Raw genomic sequence first — 15914 nt, 5'->3', positions numbered from 1 at the left:
ATTTCAGTGGAGGGTAAACAGATACATAGTGACTGCGAGCTTCAATTGCGACTCGGCTCAACCCAGAAACTTTTGCCGATACCATTTCGGCCCATCGGGTGGCCTGGCCCATTCTGACCGCGCTCTCGGATCCTTAAATATGGAGGCCTATTTTGACTTGGCCCATTAATTTTCTCCAACACAATTCCAACTTGTTTTTCTTTGTATATGTATCACCTTTTCCAGTCAGGTTCCATTTTGAGATCCCAATTTGACAAAGTGTGATAGGAAAATAATTCGTTTGTTTAATTTTGCATAGTGATATCATGTTGCATATGTCGCAATTAGTCGATTAAAATTTTCTATAGTGCCACCAGAGAGCTGCGGGCCTCGGTACCAAACGCGCCCTTAATTATAAGTCGGTAAAAATGTACGAAGATCCTTTCATCTGTAGGCTATTTTTACTACAACAATACCATTAAAAAAGTAATAACAAAAATACACCAACAACACCAAATAAGGCCTAAGAGTCACACCCTTTGTTTTTTTTCTTGGATGATTTGTTGCACAAAATTTCCACAAGCTATTAATCTTTAGACTAAAATACAAAAACCCGTCATGCAAATATCCGTTCTTTCACTCATTCTGGCTAAAATTCTAAATTTTGCCCCCTTAGAATTTCAGAAATATTTTTAGGAGATTATGACGTTAATGTACAGGATAATATGACCAAATTGCCCTTAATTATTCTATAAGAAAAAAATAATTTTTAATATATTTTTGTCATTTTTAAGAATATTTCTGGTATAAACTATAAAAAATGGATGGAATGGTGATGAAACCCTCACTAAATGCATCCACTTGAAATTTTGAGAGAATAAACTATTCTCGAAAGTTATAAAGTAAAAAGTAAAAAAAAGTGAATATTACATTAGCCTGCTCTATTTTAAAACCTTTTGAGCTATTTATCTTTAAAAAATTCTGCAAGTAAGATGACTAAGAACCTGTATCATTGATTGGTAGTTAAGAAAACAAATCAATCAGGAGAAAAATAATTAGGTGTAACCAACAAATAATTAAATCAAATGAATTATGAGTAATTACTTGATCTTAGATTTCATAGGAAGAGGTATACACTGATTCTCATGTTTTGAGATATTATTGGAGCATAACATATTTGAAGCTACCATAATTAATCATCTAAAATTAATCATTAGCTATAGAATTATTTAAGCTATTAAATTATCTAATTCCAATCATTATGTATCCAAGTAATTTATGCATTAATATGTGACATATATACCTTTTGCTATACATATCCAAAGTTTGGAGAATATGGAAAGGGACACGTGGCATGAAACTATGAAGTGAACTTTATATGAAACAGTATAAATCAATCAAAGGTTTAAGCATTGATTGGGCAATGTAATCATTGTTGAAAACTAGGATTTTTTTTTTAAAATTTTTTTTTGGAGTTGACACATAAAACACATACAAAATTAAGAAATTACATATTTATTCATCTACATTTGGTATTAGCTTATTTATTCTTTAAATTCCACTAACACATTTGCTGTATATGCCACATTACATTAGGTAGTAATTTTGGTCATTTCAATGTGGAGCCATTTTACTCAAATTTCATTCTAGTTGAAAAATATGAGAATTGATATGTGAGAGCATTTATTTACTATTGCTAAAAAAATAATTTAAAAATATCCCAATAAAATAAGAATGTTGCTTATTTACTCCTCGAAACTTTAACAAGCTTTGAAAATTTAAAAAATTCATATCTTGATTGATTAAACAACATATTTTACTTAAAAAGCATTTTTATCCTTACCGACTTTATTCGCTCCAGCTAAGTCTAATGGCTTTTGATCAAACCGAATTGGGTGAATCCATGATCAGCTTTGAATTGGTTGTATCTATGATCAAACTTGATCTGATGGTTATTGTGTTATCTAATTTGACGAAATTCATCTCAGTTTGTTTTTGAAAAGCAAAGAAGAGAGATCTTTTAGTCATATTAGGATAACAAATAATAAACATAGGAGAGAGAGAGAGAGAGAGAGAGAGAGAGAGTGGCTACTATACTATCAATAGAAGCAAACATTTGGTGCTATTGAGTTTTTCGCTGTCAGATCTACCTCTTTGATCATTTTTATCCGTTTGATCATACTATTCAACCAACCACTCACACAACCCTAAGTGACCACTATCATCCTAATTGAAATCCCTTTATCCAAGGGCCAAAAACCTACAAGCACTAATGATTTGGGTACTTTTAAAAGTATAGGAGCTCAACTCTCTCTCTCTCTCTCTCTCTTTATATATATACTGGAATATTAAGAAAATTTGTGAGAAATTTATATGCTTTCTTGAGATAAACAAAACCACATTCTCTATTAATTCATTAATTCTAAAAGGTCTTGAATGGTGAAATATAGACTTGTTCGCATTAACGCAACAAGTTTCCACAGAAAGGGTACATTCCAATCTTTTCCTGTGCCCTACAAATTCAACAATAAAAAATATTGTTCTAATATTAAACCATAAGGGCAAACTTGTCATTATACCAAAATATAATGAGTAAGTTTTACAATATATTTTCAATTTTTAAAAGTTCACATAGATATATAAGATGCTTAAAAGTTCAGAGAAATAAATATGCAAATTCCCACACTTTGTAGAGGAGATATATGCAATTATTCCGAAGGAAAAGAAATGTTTAAGTTCTTACAATATCAAAAATGTGTTAACAACTTTGAAAACTAAAACAATTTTCACTATATAGCATTCCACTATATACACCTCAAGAATTTATAAAACATCGTCATATGAATATCAAGATTTCTTTACCGGCTCTTTATTTGCCGACGTTTTTTCAGACATTTTCTTATGTGACAGTAGACTAATTTAGAAGAATTGTTAATTACTAAAAAAAAGTATTTTAAATTATGTACATACATATTTTGCAATGATAGCCTAAGAAAGAGGAAAATTTTCAATGAAAGATCCTTAATTTGTTTGTCTAAAATGACCACTAATTGTCAAATTTGCCACTCTTAATTACATATTTAATTTCTCATCTACTTTTAAAGAGAGAGAGAGAGAGAGAGAGAGAGAGAGAGAGAGGAAGATTCCTTGGTTGGTGGATGATGCTTTAGTTGTTCATGTGGATGTCCTTATTTTAGTTCCATTTATTATTATTATTATTATTATCATTAATTGTTAAAAAAGCTTTAATTTCCTTTAATTATGGCTCAATAATATGCTTTTAAATTTTTTTAGGGATAACTTCATATGTATCCTTACAGAATTTTTAATTTACTGGTTTATTCCTTCAAATTTTTAATTGCTAAATATATTTCTCTAAATCTTCAAAGATAGAAATATATCCCTGCAGGTTGATTATCACCATTAGTTAACCATTAAATTTTTACCACCGAGACAATTATGGTCTTGTTAAAAAAAAAAGGTTCTTCTAAATTTTTTATATTTTATAATTTGTGGTTGGCAAAAAAGTTACAATAAAAATGCTAGAATTGATAAATGAATTTAAATCTAGGCGTATAGAAACAAACACAGATTAATATAGGACACGACACATCTCAGACACTACGATTCAGCTACTTCCAAAAAAATGTCAACACACTGAAACGAATTAGACACTATTAACAAAGTATAATATTAATAATATAATAATATATGTATTTATTATATATAAAATATTAATTTTATTAAAATATTGTTATATTTCTTATATGAATAAAAATTAATAAAATTTTTATTGACATTATTATATTTTTTAAAAAAGAATTTTTCGGCGTTCAAAAAGAGTTCGTATCTATTCATTAAAAATTCTGAATATTTATCATCTTAATAACATTATATATGCATAAAAAAATTTAAAAAATATATATTATAAAGGGGATGCTCCGTGAATGTGTGTCGAGCGAGCTTTCATGGAATGTTTGTGTCAGACATGAGTCTGACACAAACACCCGTATACCCGACACGGACATGCATGTGTTCGACATAAATATGCGAGACCTATTGCCACATCTGTGATACATAGCTTTATATATATGTGTGTATGTGTAGAAATCGAATGCGGGGCGATACTGACCGAATCAAAGCATTGACCAAGTTAGGTTCCACTTTGATACGCAAGTCGGCTCCTAGGAAGACCCTTAAATGCGCCACTAGCGGACCAAGCGATTCTGTTGAGGAGGAATTGGCTCAACTAGGTTCTTTTGCAACTATTCATAATTGGCCTAAAAACAAACTTGGCTAAACGAGCCGAGTTGTTTATGTTTATCAAGAGAACAGAATTACAAATGCTGTTACAGAAACACAATCTACTCCTATAAAAACTACTTAACCGTGCTCTTAAATAAACTCTTAAAAAGGAAACTAACAAGACAAATATATGGATTATCTCTAGAAAACTGTAAATGCTGAAAAGAAAAGAATTGAAACTTGTTGTGGTCTCTTGCTCGTGTGAAGGGTCCTTTTCACAGGCGCATTTTTTTTTCTATTTATAGCAATATCTTCTCCCATTTGCAGTTATTGGGCTAATCCCATCATGGTGATTTCTTTGGCCGTGTTCCTATTTTTTCTGATTATATTTTGCCTGACCTCTTGCTGGCCACTAAGCCCTTTCTTCACGTTTTTTTCGATTGCTCCAGCCTAAACCGCCTTTCCAGATTATATTTCGCCTTTTTGTCTTGCTCCTGTCATTTACTTATGTGGCTCGAACTGCTCTACCACGTGGGGCTATTTTTATGGCACCAACAATATCTAAGAGTAGAATTGTTATTTTGTAGAAGAAAGATTACATTTAACCGGTAAGCAAACAGAGAATAATATATTCACAAGCTATATGTGTATTAAAACTTTATAGGGATCAATATGAAATTTTAAATCTTTATAGGGATGCAATTAACCTTACCTTTTTGGGTCTTTTTTTTTTTTTTCCAATATATTCGAATGCAAACGAATGGTATGGCATGCAAGTCCAGCCACAAAGTACGTACTTGTAGTAGGTTTTATAAATATGAAATGTGCAAATAGGAGAATCTTTGTTTCTGGGGCTGTGATTGGAAGTTCATTAATTTAATTTAATTTAATTTTATTCTCTTTAGGAGATGTGTGATTTGAAGTTTAAACGACCGCATCTCTCTCTCTTGGCCTGTACTATTTGGCTTCCTTTCACATGTGAAAGGAAGCTAATTAAGCAGCAAGAATCTTGGTTTGGTTCCCCTTAATATTTTTGAAGGTCATTGTACAATATCTATATATTTATTTATATCATGTTTGAGTATGATTACGATCACCCATATTATTATTATCAAAGTGGTAGTTATATCACATTTTTGGACTTAATTCTATTTCAAAATATGTACTTTTTGATTGTTGCATTCAGTTTTACAATCCAATTTAATAAATTACACATTAATGTGTTGCTGATCATGCTGTAGCAATGTGACATCTTAATTGTTGTGATATTATGAGTCATAATAATGCTATATCTCCATTCATTCAAGAAACTTGGAGTATAGGACTTCATGCTGGATCGTTGACGCTAATCATTAATCCAAAATTTATGCTCGAGCTATTAGAAATGCGCAACTAATTCACTAAAAACGTAAAGAACGGTGCCCATGAGTTTTGATTGTGATTCGATCTAACTAATCTCACGCCACTTTGAACATGAATCGCTCTAACCCGACTTCTTGCGGTATTTCGAATATGACTTGACCCAACCTGGCCTTTCGCCACAGGGCAGGATACTAGGTCCTTTACGTCAACACTTAACTGCAACATTATAAAAAGTTTAGGTTAAAAATTACGTTAATTAAAGTTTGAAAACGAAAGTTTTAAGTTAGCTTTATTTATGTAACTTTCATTTGAAAGCGTTTACTTGGTTTCTAAAATAATTTAAATTACAAAAAAATAAGCACAAGAACCATCACATGCATGCTGTGCGAAAGCTAGATTATAATTAATCACCAACTACAATAGAAATGAATAAATTGATAAGTAAACTGCAATTGAAATGCAATAGATTTTTTGTCTCTTTTTACTTCTTTTTTTTTTGTTTTCCCTTTAAAACTATACTTATGCAACATTACATGCCCTAGACCTGTTGGGCAATTCTTAATTTGTTTCTATTTTAATTTGACCACAGTGAACTCTAGTGAAGCATTATCTGGCAGAGAAAAAAAAAAAAAATTGAAGCTCAAAAAGATAAAAAATATATAGAACTTATTTAAACTATGAATCATTTTGAATTGGCTATTCGACGTTTCAAAATTTTGATTTTACTATCAAATTTTTTTAATTTGTTTGATTTAGTCAGTCAATAGCACTTCGACTTTAAAATTTGAATGCATCATTGCATCATTTATGTTTACAGGTTTAATTAGTATACTTCATATGATAATTCTCATAATTATAGAATCATTAAAGTAAACAATTGGCTTAAATTTTGGAATTAGTTTAGATAATAAAGGATGAGAATAAAAGGTTGCTTTTGTCTCAGTAAATTACAATCACACCTATTTCTGGGGTGTATCGCTAGCATTTCTCATTTTGAAAAATACTGCCCACACTCCAAAATGAAGCGTAGATATTACATCCCTCTATCCTAGAATTTAGAGAACCCTTTGGATTTTTAGTATTATTGTAAAATGTATGAAATACTTGTTATTATGTTCTAAAAACTTAAACTATTAGAGAATATTATTTACATATTTTGCATTCAACAAACCCGTCCCCCTCTGAAATCTAGACTCAAGACATGGGGTTCATTAAATAAAATAAAATTAAATAATATTAGGAGTCTGGCGGGACTCGAACTCAGAATAACTTTTGTCTGATATCATGTAAAATATATGAAATAACTATTGTAGTATAAAATCTTAAACTATACAGAGAGAACAATATGATATACTTTATATTTAATAATTATAAGAAAAATTAAATAAATTTGACGGGTTCTTGTCCCTTGGATGAAGATGTGTAAGATGTACATTCTCTTTTGGGGTGTACGGTGGCAGTACTCTTATGTTTTTATGTTTGAGTTGAAACATCAATTTGATCCATTAAACAATCTCTCTCTCTCTTTCTCTCTCTCTCTCTCCTTTAATATTCACACATGGAAGATAAGTTAAATTGACTACTGAGAATACACCTAGATCTCTCACTCACTTTGTGCATGCAATAAATGGATAAGCTACTCAGCTGTTATATATATATGTATGGCATTTCATACTTTTATTAGTATATGCATGTGCCACCTCCTGAGTTCCCTCTCCCTCCTCTACACTTATATACCATATACTATATATATTATATATTGGATATATATATATATATATATATATATATATATATATATAGAGAGAGAGAGAGAGAGAGAGAGAGAGAGAGAGAGAGAGAGAGAGCTTGATTATGAGTATCTATTGCGTTTTGACTCCATTCAACTCCCCTCCAACATTGCATGAATCAGGGGGCGCTTCATTCCAAAACCAACTCCTCTTCATGCAAGTTTCTCATCTTCATCATGATCATACTAATATATAGATGCTCTCCTCACATGAACACCTCACATGGAGTCATGGTACAGAAGTATATAAACAAAAAAAAGAAGAAGTTAAAACATACTAAACTTATCTGAATTGTGAACTATTTTGAATCGACTACTCAACATCTCAAATTTTAATTAATTTTACTATCCAACTTTTTAGTTTATTTAATGTATCGTTTGTCTCTACAAATTTAATTAATATATTTTATATAATTCTCATAACTATAAATTCATTAAAGTAAGAAATTGACTTAAATTTTGAAGTCAAAGTGCTGTTAATTATCTCAAATCAAACAGATTAATTGAAGTATTAGATAGTAAAATCAAAATTTCGAAAGGTCGAATATATAGTAGATTTTAATGGGTGCAGATATTTATGGTGTTTAATGTGGCTTCAGATCAAAGTGTAAGGTAGAAGTAGGGATGCAAATGGATCCGAGTTAGTGGAGCTCATGCCCCGATCGATCCGCCTCGAAAGGGGCGGTAATTAAGTGGAGGCTAACAATAGAGAAACATGAAATCCGCCCTGAATCCGCCTTGATCAGCCAGGTAAACGGAGCAGGAGGTGGAAAACCCCTTTTTTTTTTGATCCGTCCTGATCCGCCAAAAAATTTGAAAAAAGTCACTTTAGTCCGATCCGCTGCAAATGGAGCAGCAAGTGGAGGCCAAAAATAAGATTAAAATTAATATGTCCCTATCGACTTGGGTAATAAATGAAGCGGGAAGTGGGGGACTCCTCCCGTCCTTGGATCTGCGCCGTTTGCATCCCTAGGTAGAGGTAATTGTGAGCTATATAAATACTTGGAAATAAAAATAATTTACTCATGACCGATTAATTAAATATTTGAGCACAGAAACCATTTTTGAGTTTATCCTGATGTCATGTTGAATTGATGAATAATGGGACCTGAAATTGAGAATGAGAAAACCGAAGAGCACATGTTTCATTTGAATCTTATTGTAAATTATTGTATTTACATATTGAAAAATTCAATTCTGAGAGGAGACATGTGAGATCACAAGAAGAGGGTATACATAGTGCTAAAAACCATAGAACATGGAAATTCTATCATCACTATTTATTTTTAATTTCTTTTAGGAGTTGTTCGTTTTGCAACTTATAATACCTTAGAAATTTTCTATTTTTCGGTTCAAGTTGGTGAGATTGTTTTTTTTTTTTACTGAGAGATAGATAGCACGCTATCTACTTCGTTTATTTCATTTAGAAATAAACTTAGCTGGAAATGTGAATCAACTAGGCTTCGAATTTGGGTCTCGAGTACTAACCACCAAATCTTTTGCCACTTGCTCTAGGGACGGTCGGTAGTCGGTGAGATTGTCACCATCTAACTCAACAGAGGTTCGGGTTTCAAAAAGTGATGAATTTATTTTGGATTAGTCCCAACCAGCTCGCTGTTCGCGAGTCATCTTGTGTTTCGCTTGAAATGACTTGAGATCGATCGTTCGTTTAATAAATGAGTCGAAAATGAGCTGAATTTTTCAGCTTGAAATGTTAACGAGCGCTTGATGCATATTTCTACTATTTAGGCCGACTCAAATAAAAAAAATTTATATTTTATAAATTTTAATTATTAGATAAAGATTCTAATTTTTAATTTTTCACCTAGTATAGTAGAACTGACAATTAATCTAACTTACTGTTCACGAGTCGTTTCGTATTCAGCTCGTTAATAAATAAGCTGAGTACAAGTTAAATATTTCTGCTTGATATTTTAATAGGCCAGCTCGTGTTTTGCTCATTAATAAACAAACAAATATGAACCGGTTCTAGCTCGCTTGTGTTCGATTTGTTGATCGAGACAGCCCTAATCCCAACTACTGGGCATACAACATTATCATATATTAAGAAGTTCTGTTCCTTAACCAAAAAAATACAAGTTTTTCAGTCCCTCCCTACTGAACTATATATATATTGTGATAAAAATCTTAAAGGTTTTTGCTACCGAACTCTATATGTGTGTGTATATATATATAGAATTAGGCTACTATATATACAATTAATAGTACCAAGTGCTTGGTGTTATTAGGTTTTTGGCTCTTGGATGAAAGAATGTGCGGTTAAAATGATAATGGTTTCCGGTTAGAATGATAGTGGTCTTTTAGGAGTGGCTAGTTGATGGAATAGTATAATCTAATGGATAGAAATGGTCAAAGAGGTAGATCTAACAGTTGAAAACTTATGAGTATAAAGGAATATATACTCATAAGAGTATAGTAGCCGAACTCTCTCTCTCTCTACTATATATACTCTTATGAGTATAGACTTCTTTGTACATAATTTTTCGGCCGTTAGATTTATTCCTTTGACCATTTTCACCTGTTAGATCATACTATTCAACCAACCACTCACTCAACTGTAGGGGATCACTATCATCCTAACCGCACATCCCTTCGTCCAACGCTCGAAAACTTATGAGTATAAAGAGATTTATACTCATGAAAGTATAGTAGTCCTAACCTATATGTATATAGATATATACATATATATATAGAGTCTGGCTACTATACTATCAATCGGACCAAGCATATAGTACTATCGAGTTTTTCGCCATTAGATCTACCATTTCGACTATTTCCACCCGTTAGATTATTTTATTCAACGAACCAACCACCCGTTATATTATACTATCAATTTTCGAATTGACGATCAGCTCCGTTAGATTTGATCTAGCGTATTTGAAATATTTAGAAAATAAATTTTATAATTTTTTGATATTATTTATATAATAATTGAAAGGGTTCAAAATCAATAATTTTTAATGGTTGATATGTGTCATTTGCAGTTTAATAGCATAAAAATATTCAAATCAGAAAAATTTTGATAATTTTCTTTATACTATCTAAACTAAGATTAATATTTTTGATTGAAAATTTTAGTATTATATCATAATATTTCGCGAGATTTTTATTTTTAACCGTTGATTTTGAGTCATTTCGATCACTAGGTAAATGATATCAAACAATTATAAAATTTATTTTCTAGATACTTCAAATACGCTTGATCGTATTTAACTGAGTCGATCGTCGATTTGAAAGTTTCTTATCAAAAACGGTTTAGAAATACAGTGACCGCCATACTCCTAATAGCACACAAGTTCTACTCTTATATAAATAAAAAGAGTTAATTGCAAACAGCTCCCTATAAAGATACCGAATTGCAAATATATCCCTACAAAGTTCAACTTTCTTATATTATTCTTGCAAAAGTTCTAATATTTTCAAATATGTCTCTGTCGTTAGGATCCGTTAGAAAAATTTAGTTAACCATCGGTAAAATATTTAACCATAATTAGTCAGTGAGATGAATTGATATTTTTATCCCTCTTATATCATACCTTCTTCTCTCAATCAAAACTCTAGCAATGGAAAATCTTCTTCTTCATCTTATTCTTCCTCTTCTTCTTCATCTCTCTTCTTCATGCTAGTTTTGAACTCGTAACTAGAATTTCTTCATGCCCATTCATCCATGACGCGTGTTATTTCGCCTATGTTAAATGTATGTTGCTTCACCATTCAATTTTCTCTATAAGTTTTTCTTATTTTGCTAAAAAAAAGTTTAGGAGAAAATGAGTGAGAAAAAAATGTTGCAACAATGGTGGGTTGGGTTGGGTTTTAAAGAGAAAGAAGATGAGAAAAAAAGATAACCATTGAAAACTTTTGGGGGAACATTTCTGCAAGATTATAGTAGTTTTAGCTTTTGAGGGGACATATTTGTGATGATAAAATTGACATTTTACTTATCTGCTGTTAGAATATAAACAGTTTTCTAACGGGTAAATTGCATTGTTACCCCCTAAACTTTTGGCAAAGTTTCACTTTACCCCTCGAACTCCTAAAATGGACATCTAACCCCCTAAACTCTAATATTTCGTTCATGTTACCCCTTCCGTTAGTTTTCCGTCAAGCTCCGTTAACCGGAAACTGACGGAAGGGGTAAAACGAATAAAATATTAGAGTTTAGGGTGTTAAATGTCTATTTTAGGAGTTTGGGGGGTTAAGTGAAACTCGACAAAAGTTCAGGAGGTAATTGTGCAATTTACTCAGTACGAGACTCTTGACTATAAATTATTTTATTATAATATGTTACTTATGCATTGACTACTAATCCTCAAGTTAGTGATAATGCTTAATTTTGAATTTATATATATTTTTATCCTAAAATAAATCATACCATAATTTATCCTACATTTTATTGTAATAAAATAAAAGTGGAAGAAATGAATTAGAGTGGCTTAAAGGTAAAAAAAGAACGATACTAACTATCTACGATACTTGAACACTCTACTATCCTGGTGTACTCGCTAATATGGTTGATTTACAATAGGTGCCCTCACTCGGATATAGAGATTTTAATTCTCAGTTATTTTTTTGTAGTACTCGTTTGTCCCGTTTATTTTTAGAAGCATTATTCTATAAAATATACTTAAATAAAATTTTTGTACTTCATTTCAGCCAATTAGAAATTTTTATATATAAAAATATAAAAATAATTTATAGTAAAAATTTGGGTAAATTGTATTGTTACCCCCTGAACTTTTGAAGAGTTTCACCTAACCCCCCAGACTCCTAAAATAAACATCTAACACTTTAAACTCTAATATTTCATTCGTTTTACCCCTTCCGTCAGTTTCCGGTTAACGGAGCTTAACGGAAAACTAACGGAAGGGGTAACATGAACGAAATATTAAAGTTTAGGGGGTTAGATGTCCATTTTAGGAGTTCGAGGGGTAAAGTGAAACTTCGCCAAAAGTTTAGGGGGTAACAATGCAATTTACCCGTTTTCTAACGGTAACAAAACAAAGAGACAAATATGAATATCACTGGACTTTTGCTGAAATAATATAAAAAAGTTGAGCTTTGTAGAGATATATTTGTAATTTGTTATATTTACAAAGAGCTGTATGCAATTAATCCTAAATAAAATTACAATAACATAAAAGTTTTTTGTATTATAAAAATGAAATATTTTTTAAGAAAATTAATAAAATGATTGTGAGGAAAATCAGGTGCGCCGTGCGGCGGGAAAGAAACCCACTACGTGCGGTGGTGATAAGACATTTTCTTTTTCTTTTTCTTTTTCAATTTTATTTTATTTTATTTTTTTTGGATTTTGTATTGAAAGGTAGTTGGAGCTCTGAAGATGCTTCTACCCCAAAACACATTATAATAAATAAATATTAATTTTACTATTCTTAATTATTTTTTATTTGTATCTCTGATTCCCATTTCCCCACCCATGTGCAAAGATGTGGCCTTTTTTTCTATGTTCTCTCAGTTGCTAAGCTTTTAAAATCTCATTTGAATGGATAGCTCACCTTTCAAAATAACTACCTTAATATATATTGATAAATATTATATATATATATATATATATATATNATAATTTATTTAGTATAATTATATATGCTTCTGCGCTTTCGTGAGTACGGAGACTTTTGTACTTTTAAATTATTTTTGACGATAGGGCATCCGATTTGATAATTGATTTCGTTAGAAATGATTTACAGTGTTGAAACTATTTAGAAATTAAATTTTATAATTTTTTTACTTTTTCACTTTATTATAAGGTTATCCAACCTATTTGTCAGAAGCGCTGGCGATATGTGGAGTTGTTTTAATTCTCACCACCTTAGCTTAGTAGTGTAATTTTTTTCCTTTCATTTTGAGATAACTATTTAATTATTTTTTTATAATAAAATATTCGAATTGGGGATTGATTTTGTTAAATATCATCTGAATATCACAAAATCTATTTTTAAAAAAAAATTTAATACTATTTGCTTAATGAACAAGTACTCTCAAAATGAGCAGCCCAAAATAAAATTCACGTAGAAAACAGTAATAAAAGACTTAAACTTTCTTTTGTTCTGTCGCATCAACTTTCTTGCTTCACTCTACAACATCAACTTTCTTCTGCTTCCCCATCTAATCCAAATTCTCTCTATCTATTCCAACATCCCACCATGTATCGACACATAATGCGTAATTTTTAGAAAAAAATCTAATACAGACAATATGTGTTATTAGCATACAAAATCTTATTTTTATTATTCAATAATTTGTACGCACTACAACAAAAAATAGTTTATAGCGACACTTTTAAATGTCGGTATAAGTCAAAAAAAATGTTGCTGGCTAAATTACTGACCCTTTTAAAAAGTGTTGCTATATGTGGAGTCGTTAGGTATATAGTGACAGTTGAAAAGTGTCGCTATAATTTAAAAGAGTGGTACTAATTTACTAATATTTATTTAAGTATCTAGTAACCACCGGAACTCTACTTTGTTGGCTGCGGTGGCGGAGGAGGACGAGAGGAAGGGATTTTCGTCTAGAATTTCAGTCGATTGAGTGAGAGGAGAAGAGAAAATGGTAATCGATTTTTTTTCCATTTTCTTTTTTTTTTTTCTGTTTGTAATCGGATCGAATGGGCTGGGTGGGGTGGGTTGAGTAGAATACCCTTTTATTTTTGGTTGGATTAGATTTTATATTTAGGCATTAGGAAGTTTTTTTTAAGTTTTGACATAAATATAATACTTACACAAAAGTGTCCCAAACATGTGTCCCTATAACCTAATTCTGTTGTAGTGATGTAGATAACAAAATATAAGAAGTTAAAAAGGTTCGAAATTATGTTAACCACTTATTAGACAAACCGAACATCTAAAAATGGCGCTCACTTTCTAAATAACTGCTTTCTCAAAAATAGCATTTCTGTATAGTCTTATTTTTTTAAAATACTTTTTTATAACTAAACATGCCCTTAATTAGGAGGATTGTAAAGAGATATTTGTAATAAAGTGGACATTGGCAAAAATTGAAGTAATTAAAGCTTTTGATGAACCACTTGAACCGAGTCCTACTTAATTATTCACTGAGTTACACATGATGTAACCACTCAATAATTTCCTTCTAAATAGTAAAAATTATCGAGTTACATATACGATAGGGGTACAAAATAGTAATATGGGGGAGTGTCTTAAAAATCAGGTCCAATTGATCGGACCGTGACCCAGTCCTTAGGTCAGTTTGGTTCTACCGATAAAATTGGAAAGGTGTAAAACACGTGTCAATACAACAAAAACGGTGTATAAAGATACTTTTAAATATCGGTACAAGTGAAAAAAATACTGCTGGCTTAAATTACCAACACTTTTTAGAAGTGTTGCTATATGTGGGGTCGCTATATGTGGGGCCGCTTTGATATTTGGCGTCCACTCCTCCAGTGACCTGTGGCGGAGGGACACACAGCGATCGTAGTACTCTACGGTCCCTGCGAGATCCTCGCAGTCGAGCTTCAGCTGCCGGAACCCTATCTCGTTGGCTACGGCGGCGGAGGAGGAAAAGAGGAGATAGTGATCAATTTTTTTATTTTCTTTTTCTTTTTCTCTTTGTAATCGGGATAAGCGGGTTGAATGAGGTTAGTTGGGTAGAAAATTTTTTAATTTTTGATTGGATTGAGCCTTATATTTAGGCTTTAGTAGAATTTTTTTTAAAATTTTGTCATAAATGGGACACTTGCACAAAAATATTGTTTTTTATTCCTATAACCTAATTCTATTGTAGTGTGTTGACTTGTTTGAACCGGTGGTTCAACTAGTAAATCAATGAATTGGCCTATAGTTTAATTGGATATATAGGTCCGGACAATTACTTACAATAGATTGTCGATCAGGCGTTTTAATAGATTCGGTTTAATTTTTCTTTTGAGAACTTCATAAAATAAATTTATTTATCTTCTTTATCTTTATTATTTTATACTTAAAAACTAAAAATTTATTGTTTAAAACATCACGCTGATGTCACTGATTCGACAGGTGAAACTATTATTGAACAGTGACATAGAAACTTCTGGAGTTTGTTTAACTGTAGGGCATTCTACTTTAGAGTACATACACTAATCGATTTTTATGATCAAAACTGCGCGAGTTTCGATTGAGTCAGTAAAAAATATTAAAGCTTACTTTCAAGTCGAATCGCATTTCGAGTCTTTGGACACTATTTGGGGGACATAAAAGTACCAGCTTAAGTTAACCCACAAGCATATGTATGGCTACAAGGATATATATATATATATATATAGAGTAGAGCTAGAATACTTGTAAAAGTATCACCTAAGTGATACTTGTGTGTTTTTAGCCCTTGGATGGAGAGATGTGAGGTTGAGATGATGGTGGTAGGTGGTGGTAGGTGGTGGTAGGTGGAATAGTGTTTGATCCAAAGGCTATTAGTAATCAAAAAGTAGATCCAATGGCTAAAAACACACAAGTATCACTTGGGTGATACTTGTAAAAGTATTCTAGGCCTACTCTATATATAT

The sequence above is a fragment of the Ananas comosus genome, linkage group 24, assembly GCF_001540865.1.
Source record: "Ananas comosus cultivar F153 linkage group 24, ASM154086v1, whole genome shotgun sequence".
Taxonomy (NCBI): domain Eukaryota; kingdom Viridiplantae; phylum Streptophyta; class Magnoliopsida; order Poales; family Bromeliaceae; genus Ananas; species Ananas comosus.
The sequence above is the reverse complement of the archived record's forward strand: the minus strand, read 5'-3'. Positions refer to the sequence as shown.